At 42.0% G+C, this 14,500-nt stretch overlaps 1 pseudogene; it reads left to right on the forward strand.

Moving 5' to 3' along the window:
* Window positions 1-7,911: 7,911 nt before the first annotated feature.
* LOC127378318 (carboxypeptidase N subunit 2-like) lies at window positions 7,912-14,409 on the forward strand (annotated as a pseudogene).
* The last annotated feature ends 91 nt before the right edge of the window (window positions 14,410-14,500 follow it).

A 14,500-nucleotide genomic window follows, 5' to 3' on the forward strand; every position in this document is an offset into this window, starting at 1 on the left:
CCAGGACTGTAGTCATCTCCAGGTCTCCAGGACTGTAGTCATCTCCAGGTCTCCAGGTCTCCAGGACTGTAGTCATCTCCAGGTCTCCAGGACTGTAGTCATCTCCAGGTCTCCAGGACTGTAGTCATCTCCAGGTCTCCAGGACTGTAGTCATCTCCAGGTCTGGGTAATTGTGTTTTAAGGTGATTATTCACTAATGAAATGCAATGACATTGCTATGAATATATATAATATATATCTCTCTGCCGACAGAGCCTCCTAAATTAAGGAAAATAATGTGAGTATAGTCTACTTGGTCTTTGTGGACTTTGTGGTAACTTAACATCGAGCTATTAGTCCTCGGATGTCAAATGTGGTCTGAGAGAAGTCTTGAATCTGGAAAAGTATAAACTTGAAATGGTAAATGTGAAGGAAGCCTGGTGTAAAGTTTAACAGAGTGAAAATAAAGTTACAGTCAGTACTCTGGTGGACAGACTGATACCAATCTGTCTGTAACTGTATCGCCATATATCTTTACATTCCTAACCAAACATCAGTAAGAATAAAAACACACACATGAACAAGTATTAGTCGATGTCTCCGGAAGAAAAACCAATGAGGTAAAGTCCAGCCTGAGCTGCATCATGGGACCTCAGAGATTTTACAATCTGAAGTGACGCACGCCACCAACAACCTGAGGATGCTTTTAGCTGCTGTCACTGAACAGTCCCACAACACACACACACACACACACACAGTATTGTCCATTTCCACACCTCCGTTCTTTCGCTTTTTGCACCAGCGGATGTGTGAAGTCGCGCCCGGCCAAAAGCAAACAAACACACTGATACCCGAGGCAAACAAGGATTACTGAGCCATAGCATAAACTATCTCCCCCACAACTTAAACACATTCTGATCTCCAAGTTATTTATATTTATATATTCTATTATAAATATATATATATTTCAGTCCACAAAGAGGGATTCACCGCGTTAAAAATCAAACATCCCTCATCCTGGTGGGCTGACAGAAAAAGAGGTCAAACAGGATCCATTTTGTTTTCTTTGTGCTCTGAAGCTTCTGAGCTGCAGTTCTTCTGAAGTGATTTCTACCTCAAATGTTTCCCCTGAAGCTCAGATTTCTGCATCCTGGAGATCAAAATTCATTCAGAAAACGATCTCACAAATAAAAGCCTGTCTGTTGAGCTGCAGACAGTAAATATCAGCAGCCAGAGAGCTGCACATGAAGGCTTCCTCTCCGAGTGCACAACGCTGTCTGCTGCTGACTTTACATCTTTAATGACCCGCCCAAATCATTTATGAGAGTTTTTCTTCTCCCGCAGTCTTCAGCCGGTTAACTTTGCCTGCTTGTGACGTGATCAATCATCCAAGCAAGATGTTGTGTGTCCCACTTTAGCTTCCTCGGGACGCTGCGTCACATAGCCCGCTGCCACAGGCCCGCCGGCGACGCCCGCTGGGAGAGCTCAGAGCGTGCCCGAGAGCAAGGATGATGTTGTTGTGTTGGTCACTGAGATAACAGCATTGCAAGCTGCACCTAAAAACCACAAAGAAGATGACTCAGTGTTAAAATCTAAAACAACATTTAGATCTAAAATGATCATCACTTCCTCTTCCTGTATTCAGTGTTTTTAAAGTATCTCTGTCCCCAGCCTCAAGTGGAGCCAAATGGAAGACTGCACTGACACCTATTGGTGTTCACTCAGGAAATTGTTAATCCATACAAAGTGCTGAACAGTAAAGAAGGTCCATAAAGCCAATAAAAGATATATATATATAAATATAAATATGTGGAGAACAACCCCACACGGAGCAATAACACAAACAGTTGGTAAAAGCTGATGAGTGGAACAAATAATCCAACCTAAACTGATTCTTTTAGCCTCATAATCAGACTAAATTCCCATTTTGTTTAATTTCCTGTTTGACTGCAACCATTAATCACTATTATTATTATTATTTTTAATAACACCGCTATTAAATTGTAGAACTAGGAACAGTGTAACCTGCAAATATGACCCCGAGAAACACCGAGAATTGGTGTGTGTGCCACCTTTTTGATTGTGTATCATACTACAGAAAACCCTCCTGTGCACAGATTGACTGTGAATGTCCTCTGAGTCCGATATTTAATACCTCCGTCGGGAGTGTCTGTGGTTGCTGCGTGGAGAAGATATGAAATATTTAACAACCACCTATAACCACTTTGCTCTTTTCCCTGATGGAGAATATGGACGCTGCGAGCGAGTGCGGAGCTCCTGACCTGCTTTCAAACTATGTTTAAATTATTTTTTTCTTTAGTTCTGGGAAAATTTCAAATTCACATGAATCTGCTTTTGTTGAACTTTCTTTGCATTGTTTTTCTTTTAGGAAACCTTTGGCTCATATTGAATCATTTAATCTCTCTTAATTAAGTGGAAAACTTTGTCTGCAGAAGTCCTCGACCCTAAAGTGTCAACATCTCATTCGTTCATATGCAGAACTGCAGCAGGAAACACTGATCTCTCTCTCTCTCTCTCTCTCTCTCTCTCTCTCTCTCTCTCTCTCTCTCTCTCTCTCTCTCTGCACACACCCTGTCTCCACCCGTCGAGCTGTCAATGTGCATTACCTCCAGATCAACACACACAGGCTCCTGCACTTCCCCTGCTCTGCTTCCTGCAGAAAGGTAACACACACTCCTTCTCAGTGTTAACACGGACAGGAAAAGGCGACAATAAGGAATAAAGAACTTTATTTGTGCCTGCACTTAACAATGATGTCAATAACAAAAACAAACAATAAGCCCAAACAGGGAAATCGGACATTGATTCCTGAAAAAGACGTTTCTTTCTGCTCACCTTCGGTCCCGGTTGGTCGGTCGCCATCGAGTGACACAGAAACCTCCAGATGGCCGAGCCCAGTGTAAGCTGTCATAAAGGTTTAAACAGAGAGCTAATGGCCGGCGTTAACACGCAGGGAGGCTTTTAGGGAGCAAACACCCCCCCAACCTCCACCTCCCATCAGTGTAACCCAGATCTGAGCTCTGACTGCAGGCTGCTCAAACACACACACAGCTGTAATTAAAGACACATTCATTCACTCACACAGACAGGAGCTGTACGTGAGGGGCCCTTATTCAGCAGTAAAGACTGTAAACACTGAACACATGCTTTATAACACACTGTAATTATATGTCAACAGTTAAAACTTATGTTTATATTATTTCAACTATATTGTTAATACAGCAGTGTCCACTTATGGGACTTATAGTTATATCTGCTTATAGTGTTTCTTATAGTGTCCTGTATGGATGGGGTGGAGCTATGGGGTCACTACGAGGCGAGTCCGTCTGTTTATGAAGAAAAGGTATTTTCCCAGCAGGGAAGTGTGGAGGTGGATTTTATTGCAGATATAAAGAAGAAACTAGTTCTGATTTAAACTGCAAACATAATGTTTAGAAATTAAGATTTCATACAGATGAAAACTGGCAGCAGGAGAACAGGACTGTTTTTGTCCTTTCTGAAGACCAACCAGGACAGTTTACTCTAACAGGGTTCCCACGCGTCCTGGAAAACCTGGAAAACCTGGACATTTAGAGACTAGTAATCCAGTCATGGAAACACCCAGTAATTGATTAAATTGACCAAATATCCTGAAAATAATCCCAAAAGAGAAAAGTCCCATAAATGATGGCCACCGACGTGAGCAGGCCCTGGAAAATGGTTCCTTAAAGAGTGATAGTGGGACAATGCTGACCCAGATACAGACTGCATGTTTCCTGAAAACCTGGTTCTGTAGTTGCAGGTGGTCGAAGTCAACGTGTAGCGAGCTAAAAGGTCACCAAACCTCCAGAGGGTGTGTGTGTGTGTGTGTGTGTGTGTGTGTGTGTGTGTGTCTGTGTGTGTGACCTTTACTGAGTGTCGGTGTTCAGCCTGCAGGCCTCAACCTCAGTGTGACGCTCGGGTCAAAACCACCACAGAGTTCTTGTGTGGATCAGAGGTTAGATGGACAGCTCACCAACCTTAAACAGAAATAATACACTTAAATCTCACTGAGGAGGATACCAAGGTCAGTAACAGCCGGACCTGGACCCAGACCTGGACCCAGACCTGGACCCAGACCCGGTCCTATCCCGACCCAGACCTGTAGCTGCTGACTGTGGTTGGAGAAACCCCCCGGCGCTGTCCGTGGTGCTGAAGTAGAAGACCTTGATTTGTGTAATTGTTCCTTTTCCTCTCGGCCCCACCCTTCTGTCGTCTTGGATCTATAATATTCTGTCAGCCAGTGGTTCCCAATCTGAGGGCTGGGACCCCCACTAGGGCTCGCCAAATGTTCACGGGGGGTCGCGAGGCCTTCTTGATTTTAAGGGCTGCAGAGATCTTTATATATAAAACATCATGTTGAATGATAATGATACAAAGGATTAATTAACCGTACTATAAGTTTGAGCTAATGATTACCCCAAATACCTGACAGAGAACCTCAGCAGTGACACAGTCGGCACAATATGACACAAAATGTTGTGACTGAATGTAAAAACGTCACCATGGAAACAAACAGATGTTCGGTGCAGCTGTGGACTGAAGGGATTGTTTACTTTCTGTTGTGATATTGTTTGACAGGAAAACGTTTCTCTCTGTTTTCTCTCCGTGTGAAGCTTCACTGAGCACCTTCACCCGCACGGTTTGACCTTTAACCCCCCGTCAGTGTGTGAGTGTGTGTGTGAGTGTGTGTGTGTGTGTGTGTGTTATTGGTGACATGGCAGCCGTGTCCTTCATGTCAATATGCCAGAACAGGTTGCATCAGTGCGTTTGTTTTGCCGACCCCAGCAGATGAGGCGGGTGGAGAGGTCATCAAATATTGATGCCAGAAGCTGAAACACACAACTGCTCCCGTCTGAACGAGCACAAACTTTCCATCTGTGAGATTTAGTTTAGATGTTTACTCTGAAAGCAGCAGAGAGGAGAACAGATTTAAAGTTGGATGGCAGCGACATGATTGGCTGCAGGAGATTGTGGCTAAATCTGATTGGATTACCACAGAGAGCACTCGTAACGCCCCCTCCCATTGGAGTAAACACATCTACCTCCAAAAGATGTATTAATTAACTCTGTTTGTGCTTGATCTCAGGAACAGAGCCGGTGTGGTTGTACAGCAGGAAGAACAGGAGGGTTGTAATCAGTGTGCACAGTCACTGAACCCTTCAACAGGTGAACAGGCTGATGAAACATAATCCTTTAGTGCAGTTTGTGTTCCTTCAACAGAATTTGTTTGGCTCTGTTTGTTGTTTTGTTGACTTTGATATGATGTTGAATAATTCAGAGTATTTTTTTCGGCGTCCGGCTGCTGAGGTTTTTTTTCCAGTTTGTCCAGGAAGCTGCTGAAGCTCACAGATCTGCCTGACCTAAAAGCTCTGACATCTCAAGGGGCGATCACACACTGAGCTGCCAAAAATACTGTGTGTGTGTGTGTGTGTGTGTGTGTGTGTGTGTGTGTGTGTGTGTGTGTGTGTGTGTGTGTGTGTGTGTGTGTGTGTGTGTGTGTGTGTGTTCGCCAGTCCAGACTCAAGAGCAGAAACACAACCTCGACCTACATAGTGAAAAACAACCAGAGGAGGCTTCAAGGAGACGAGGAGGAGGAGGAGAAGGGACAGGAGAGGAAGGGGTTAAAATGGAGGAAAGAGTGGATGGCATTTTAATATTCTGATAAAGAAGAAAAGAAAGGGGAGGATAGACGGGAAAGGGACAGGAGAGGAAGAGAAGAGTGGAAATATGGGTGATAGAACGGAGAAAAATAAATGTGGAAAACACAGATGGAGGAGGAAAGATGAGATGATGAAGAGTAAAGAGAAGAAGAGGGGATGGCAGAAGAAAAGAGGGAGAAGAGGAGGAGAGGAAGAGAAATGTGCAGAGAACATACAGCGAAAAAGGAGAGAGGAGGAGGAGGAGAGAGGAAGAGAGGACGGTCACGGCCTCCCTCCTGTTGGTCTGATGGATCCACACTGACAACCAGAGACCACTGGAGACTGTGTGTGTGTGTGTGTGTGTGTGTGTGTGTGTGTGTGTGTGTGTGTGTGTGTGTGTGTGTGTGTGTGTGTGTGTGTGTGTGTGTGTGTGTGTGAGTGTGTGTGTGTGTGTGTGTGTGTGTGTGTGTGTGTGTGTGTGTGTGCGCGTTCTCCCTGGAGCTGTTTTCTTTATCGACTGTGGCTTCGTCTGGAAACTCATACACAAAGGTCAGAGGTCAAACAGGAAGTACTTTTCCTGTACAGATGGCAAATTTTATTACAGTATTTATACAGTTACAGTATTTATACAGTATTTATACAGTTACAGTATTTATACAGTATTTATACAGTTACAGTATTTATACAGTTACAGTATTAATACAGTATTTATACAGTTACAGTATTTATACAGTTACAGTATTTATACAGTTACAGTATTTATACAGTTACAGTATTTATACAGTATTTATACATATTATACAGTTACAGTATTACAGTATTAATACAGTATTTATACAGTTACAGTATTTATACAGTTACAGTATTTATACAGTTACAGTATTAATACAGTATTTATACAGTTACAGTATTAATACAGTATTTATACAGTTACAGTATTTATACAGTTACAGTATTAATCTTAGAAGCTGCAGTAGTTGTAGTAGTTATAGTAGGTATAGTAGTAATAGTAGGTATAGTAGTAATAGTAGTTATAGTAGTAATAGTAGGTATAGTAGTAATAGTAGTTATAGTAGTAATAGTAGGTATAGTAGTAATAGTAGGTATAGTAGTTATAGTAGTAATAGTAGGTATAGTAGTTATAGTAGGTATAGAGTATAGTAGTAATAGTAGTTATAGTAGTTATAGTAGTGTATAGTAGTTATAGTAGTAATAGTTATAGTAGTAATAGTAGTAATAGTAGTTATAGTAGTTATAGTAGTTATAGTATAGTTATAGTAGGTATAGTAGTTATAGTTATAGTAGTAATAGTTATAGTAGTAATAGTAGGTATAGTAGTAATAGTAGTTATAGTAGTTATAGTAGTTATAGTTGTTATAGTAGGTATAGTAGTTATAGTTGTTATAGTTATAGTAGGTATGGTAGTAATATTAGGTATAGTAGTAATAGTAGGTATAGTAGGTATAGTAGGTATAGTAGTTATAGTAGTAATAGTTATAGTAGTAATAGTAGTTATAGTAGTAATAGTAGTTATAGTAGTTATAGTAGGTATAGTAGTTATAGTAGTAATAGTTATAGTAGTAATAGTAGGTATAGTAGTAATAGTAGTTATAGTAGTTATAGTAGTTATAGTAGGTATAGTAGTTATAGTAGTTATAGTTATAGTAGGTATGGTAGTAATAGTAGGTATAGTAGTAATAGTAGGTATAGTAGTTATAGTAGTTATAGTAGGTATAGTAGTTATAGTAGTTATAGTAGTAATAGTAGTTATAGTAGTAATAGTAGTTATAGTAGGTATAGTAGTTATAGTAGTTATAGTAGGTATAGTAGTTATAGTAGTAATAGTTATAGTAGTAATAGTAGGTATAGTAGTAATAGTAGTTATAGTAGTTATAGTTGTTATAGTAGGTATAGTAGTTATAGTAGGTATAGTAGTTATAGTAGTTATAGTTATAGTAGTTATAGTAGTAATAGTTATAGTAGGTATGGTAGTAATATTAGGTATAGTAGTAATAGTAGGTATAGTAGGTATAGTAGTTATAGTAGTTATAGTAGTAATAGTAGTTATAGTAGTTATAGTAGGTATAGTAGTTATAGTAGTTATAGTAGTAATAGTAGTTATAGTAGTTATAGTTATAGTAGTAATAGTAGTTATAGTAGTTATAGTAGGTATAGTAGTTATAGTAGTTATAGTAGTAATAGTAGTTATAGTAGTTATAGTAGTTATAGTTATAGTAGTAGTGCTGAAGGAGTAGATGCAGTACCAGTACAGTATTTCTACCTTCTCTGTTGTACTAAAGTAAATAATAAATGAATGGAGTCTGGTGAGGAATTTAAGTTGAGCTCAACGTTCATTAAAAATCAGATGCTGTTGATGAAGATGATGAGTGTGACAGCACTCACAGTCACAGTGATGATTATGATGATGATGATGATGATGATGATGACAGCAGTGATGATGTTTATTCAAAGGAATTGGCTCACACCCAGTGAGGAGTCTTTATCACAGTGTTTAATGGGATTACATTTAATGGAATTAAACACTGGAGGCTTTGTGCTGGATGTTTTTAAAGACAAACTTTTACCTTTTATTATTATTATTATTATTATTTTAATAGTAAAAAGTCTAGTAAAAGCCCCCAATACACGTACGATCGATATATATGAAGATTGGATCAAGCAAAAAAGCCTCTTGGAGCCAAACCTTCAGAGTTTCTCCTCAACCAGACTGACAGAGGCTGTGTTGATGAGGGGACGGTCTGGATCCTGTTCAGCTGGGAATCTCCAGTGAGGAGGTTAAAAAGTAACAGAGGAGAGTGAACAACCTGGCGAGTGTTATGAGTTATCAACCCTCTTCAACCAAACTCCATTCAGAAAAACAAGCATTTTAAAAGTTGTTGCTATTGTTTTGCTGTTTCTGAGAGGATACAGAAGAAGTCAAAGAGTGAACATATGTACTATAATGCTTTTAAACCTGTCTGGTTATTAATAGCAGCACTCATCCCACCCCACCCCATCTGTCACATCTGAGGACCTGATTGAGGACCCGACAGCGGCAGGGACAATCTGTTCCAGCCAACCCACTCCTTGTTAGCCTGACCTCTGCGACCTTTCCGAGGCTCTTCCTGTCACTGAGTCCGAGCTGCCATGTTGGATCTGAGGAGCGGTGTGAACGAGCCACCATGCTGCACCACCACTGTCGTCTTCATTAACACCTCCACCCGTCACACACACACACACACACACACACACACACACACACTGTACTGCTCTGTGAAGCAGCGTGATGTCTGTCAGAAGTGGTGCTTCATGGGTCAGAGGTGTGAGTGACATAGAGCGGGATGATTGACAGACGATGGGCGGGAACAACATTGTACAATAATACCTTATAGAAGTACTTTCACTACTACATCTACTGCTGCTACTTTATTATCACTGTTACAACTACAGCTGCTGTGGAGGGACATAACTAACACTTTCTCTCCTCTTGTCCTCTCAGACAGACCTGGGTCGCCCCCTGCCGGCGGCTTTGAATACTGCAGCCTGCAGTCAGGTGAGAGGAACTGATATATGTGGAATATATATTGATCTGTGATTGAGCAGGAGAACTGCACTGGCTGGTTTTGGGGGAAAATCCATGAATACATTTAGATTCACTTGTTCATAAATTAAGTTAATATCTTAATATAATCTACGGCTTCATCCTAAACCTTTGCGGCTGTTTTTATTTGTGTTTTCAGCTTTTATTATCATGTATTTTAATGTTAACTTCACACTCATGTCTCTTATTAAAATAACAAAGACAGAGATGATTAATAAAATATATTTATTAATAAAATATACTGTACATTTAGGATACATCGTGTTATTCTAAAATTAATTTTAAGTTGCTTTGGACGATAACGATGATCTTACTCTAACAAAACTGATTACATCAAAAACTTTAAGATAAACTAACTTAATGCTGTAAGTTAAAATAAAACATTCCTGATCAAGTTACTTTAGTAAAAAGTGACAGACTTTTTTTTTTACTACTTTCATTTAAAACTACTTAAAGCTGCTTAATCAAGAATCTTTTTCTAAACTTACAAAATTGAGTTTGTGTTACTTAAAATCTTCCAAGAAATCCCTTTCAACTCATTTATTTGAGTTTAAATAACTTTACAAAAATACAAATTCTAACTGGAGACAAAGGCCGTAAATATAAAACAACAGCAACTAAATGAACCAGTGAAAGTGAGCGAGATGAAGATGGAGTCAGACTTTAATGTCCCAGCAGAACATGGAGGTAATCCTCGTCCACAGGGATTAACGATTAGCGTCTTCATGGACACTGAAGCAGCTTTGATGAGCTCCACTGTCAGTGTTTCTGTCTGTAATCCTCCTGCTCATAAAACACTCCTGATCCCAGATATAGCATCTGTGTACTGTATATACTGTGTACTCACTCCCAAATACCACATGCTGGTAGAGACACAGTGGGAACAAGTAGAGTAATAATAGTGCTATAGTAGTAATAGTAGTAGTTGGAATAGCAGTAGAGGTAGTTGTGTGCGTGCTAATCGACACAGATGAGTAGTAGCAGTAGCACCAACACAGGCGGTTGTGGTAGAAGTACATGTGGTCCAGATCCCAATGAAACTAAGTGTAAAATGTTGATGGTCGGAGCGTTTGCAGTAATCAGCTGGAGGGGACAGTCGAGAGGTAACCGAAGTAGTTTCCAGCTGCTGGTTTTGTGCAGCACAATAATCCCGGTCGAGTCAAAGGCTGCGGAGAAACCAGATCCCTGCAGACACCCAATATCTGTGAGAGGAAACACTACTGTACCATCACTGACACTGTCTGCAGGGAGCCACTGAAGAGTCTCCGCTCACTGATCACCTGTTTCATTCTCTGTGCCACTGTGTGACGTTTTTATGGATCAAATGCACTGAAGAAAAAGAGTTTCCGCTCACAGTGAAACACATTAATGAGCAACAACCAGGAACATAAAATTCATCGTAATACATTAGACCAAGAGTTAATGTGTGTGAACATTAGCTCCGCTCATTAAACTTATTGCAGCTGCTGTGTCTCCACTGAAGCTTCATCTTTTATTTCCTGATACATCTTTAATGAACACATCAGATACAGCAGTTCTTAATAATCATGATTAAAGAACTTATTCCTCTCATTCACTCAAATATTATACTCCAGTACAGATCTGAGGTAAGTATTTCTGTCTCATACACTCTACTGTGCACATGTTGTAGTCCGCTGCAGCTAAACCGGAGCTGTTAAAGGTCCAGTGTGTAACATTGAGGAGGATCTATTGTCAGAAATGTGAAATAATATTAATATATATGTTTTTATTAGTGTTGTTTCTCCTTCCGTTGGTTGCAGTCTGCAGCGTCACTGTTCGATGCCACTGACTCCTACATGGTCCTTTAAAGAGCGGCGGGGCAAAGCTGCAAGTTCTGATTCCTCAATTACTGACAGCGGACGGACGGACGGCGGGCTGCGGAGAGTGGTTTATCGGGGCCCGGGGATTTGGACGGTATTAGTGTAATCTTCCTCTCTGTGACCAACAGGTCCGCTCATCATCTTTCCAATACATCCCCACTTCATCCTACAGATGAGAATAAACAATGTCACATCTGGGCCGCAGCACGCTCCTGATGCAGCCTCAGCGTCAGACAATAACCTGTTTCCCTCTCTGCTGCGGAGCTTTTATATGTGATACCTTTACATTTCTGTCCTCAGCTGGTGGTTTATAGACTTTAATCCAACATAATCACCATAAAGTCACCCGGCTGGTTCAAAATGTACAGCACATCTTCTTTAAGTGTCTTTCTACACAATGTCCATGTTTATTCTGTTTATTTCAATGTGTTTTTATATTTTCTTCCCATTTTAAAACTCCAGATGAAAGATTATCACACTTTATTATTATTAATATTATTATTAAACATATACAATCTATAAATAACCCTGGAGATCAACACCCCTCCGCCTGCAATCAGTCCAATCTGTCCAGTCTAATTCTCGGCTGTGTGGCCCAGTTCAGCTTCAATCTCTTAAAGCTCCCCTCATCAGCCCCGATAGCCCCCTCCCACAGCCCTGCCGCTGCATGGTGAATAATTGACCAGCTCTCCCTCCCCTCTCCTCTCCTCTCTGTGTCTCTTTCCATCCTCTCTCTGTCTTCGTGGTGTCGCTCGTCGGTGTTCTCCGGGCCGTGACAACCCTCCCTCCCTCGCCTCCATCATGTCCAGTGTTCACCTGCTGCCGGCTGCACGTTGACGACCGCCAGCAGGTAAAACAGACGGGAACACGGGAGCAGCTGCTGGTAAGACACATCCTAACACATTAGGTTAGCACAGGGAGGCTTTGTGGAGTGTTTCCACCTCCAAACACTCACAGGAAATCAAACAGCTGCTGCTTTTATCTCCTCTGTATCTGCTCCTTCTTTCTTGAGAGGATTCTCCTGAGTTTGGGAAAGAAAAGGGAATCTTTGTTCAGGCTCTCCTGAGAAATAAGAGAAGAAAAGAGTAAATTAAAAGTCTTTATTTGTTGGATTTCTTACTGGTTTAAACACAGACTGGTTGGAAGTTTTATTACGTCCATCCTGAAGCTGCGATCAGACAGAAACCGGTTGGTTCGTGTCTGTAGAGGAAACCATTTCTAAAAGTTCTAACATTGGACTTTAATGGTTCAACAGAGAATCTCACAGGAAGCCAGTTTACAAACATTATCATTTCTGTTTTACAGGAAAACTTAAAGTTTTTATTATATATTATATTCAGTGTGTAACAGCAACCGACAGTGAACACAATAACTGAAGGAGCAACTGCTGTCAATATTGATCAGAGATGTTTTTAGGAACTTTTTATATAATTCTCTGACTGTATTATGTATTTTTATCATTATGAACAATCACACAGACTTCATGTGCTGCTTTTTGGACAGATTCAGTGTTTTCTTATCGTTCTATCAGCTCTTTGGTTGTTTGAATCTTTCTAATTCAGTACGAGGTCGTTGATCAGAGAGTGAATATAACTTCAGGTCCCAAAGTTTAGATCTTAAAGACGAACTCCACCCCTCTGTATCTGCTGAAACCTCTAGATCTGGGTGTTTACTAGTGCTGTTGATGGTGGGGAGCAGATTTTAGGGGTTTAGTTACACTTTAAAGAATAAATCAAAACTATAAAAACTTCAAAAATGAACAAAATGCAACAATATTGGCCAACTGTGTATATTTTATACCCTCAGGTTGGGAACCACTGCTGTATGAGTAACTGTCAGTCCTGCAGTAAAGAGAAATAAAGCTGATGTGTGTTGATGTGGAAACCTTTTGCTTAATTGTTTTTGGAGCCTTTTGTTCATCAGCATCAATCAGTGTGAGAGGATCTACTGTGGGGGGGGGATCCAGTGTGGGGGTCAGTTTGGGACTCGTCTCTGTGGTTGTTTTCAGAGAGCTGTGGAGCCATGAAGGAGTTCCTGTTCCTCCTCCTGGTGATGGCGGAGGCGTCCTTCAGGTCCAACAGCAGCAGGTGCGAGCCGGGCTGCGACTGCCGAGGAGATCTGAGGTTCACCATCTGCTCTCGGGCGCTCTTCACCCGGCTTCCCGCCAGAGTCCCGCCCACCACGGAGCTCCTGGACCTGTCCGACAACAACATCTCCGTCATCCCAGAACGCTCCTTCGGGAAAAACCGCAAGCTCCGCGTCCTCCTGCTGCAGAACAACAACATCAGCGTGGTGGAGGACGCCGGATTCTCTCAGCTGGAGTTCCTGCAGAAACTGGACCTGAGCTGGAACCGGATCTCCACCCTGACTGAAGGGTTCTCCATCGGCCTGGCCTCCCTGAGGGAACTGAAGCTCTCCCACAACTGCCTCACGACCCTGGACAGCCGGACCTTCCTGCACCTGGACGGCCTCCAGAGGTTGAACCTGACCTGCAACACCATCCACGCCATCCAGGTGAGGTCGTTCTCCTCCATGAGCTCCCTGCGCCAACTCCACCTGGAGCACAACCAGCTGACGTCCCTGAAGAGCGGGATCTTCTCCATGCTGCGCTCCCTGGAGCTCCTCAACCTGGCCGGGAACCAGATCAACGAGACGGAGGTGGGCGTCTTCAAGCCGCTCACCAGCATGACGTTGCTCAACCTGGCGTCCAACCGGCTGTCCACCGTCCACTTCCAGACGTTCGTGAGCATCCACACCTACAGCACGCACATCCTGCTGGAGGGGAACCCCTGGAACTGCGACTGCGACCTGCAGAGAGTTTTCCGGAAGCTGCGGAGCATCCAGAGGCTCTTCCTGGACGACTACTACAACCTGACCTGCAAGGAGCCGGCGGTCCTCGAGGACTACCGGCTGATGGACGTGGACACGGAGCTGTGCCTCGCCGAGACGGTCACCGTGCTCATCATCACCATCACCGTGGTGATAACCGTGCTGGCCGCCATGCTGATGGGCGAGAGGAAGAGGAAGAAGAAGAAGCAGGAGAAGCACTGGACGCAGCAGGGAGAGCTGTCAGACGAGTCGGACTACTGAAGTCAGTCCAGGTCCTGTCTCTGTCTCTGTCTCTGTCTCTGTTCACTCTTTATATTCTGCATTTAAACTTCTCCGACAGTTGTTATAAATATCTGTTCATAGTAAAAACACTTTAATTATATTAAAGTTACCTGTTATATTAAATGAAAGGTTTATTTTCTCATATTAAATCTGTTTATGGTGCAGATAATGTTCCTGATTAAATGGGATGATGTGATTGTGTCTCATGTCTCTTTTTAGATAAACTTGATCACATTAAAACACAGAAACACACCAACTGTGTGGAACATGAGGCTCCAGCGCCGCCT

Source organism: Dicentrarchus labrax, unplaced genomic scaffold, assembly GCF_905237075.1.
Source record: "Dicentrarchus labrax unplaced genomic scaffold, dlabrax2021, whole genome shotgun sequence".
NCBI lineage: Eukaryota > Metazoa > Chordata > Actinopteri > Moronidae > Dicentrarchus > Dicentrarchus labrax.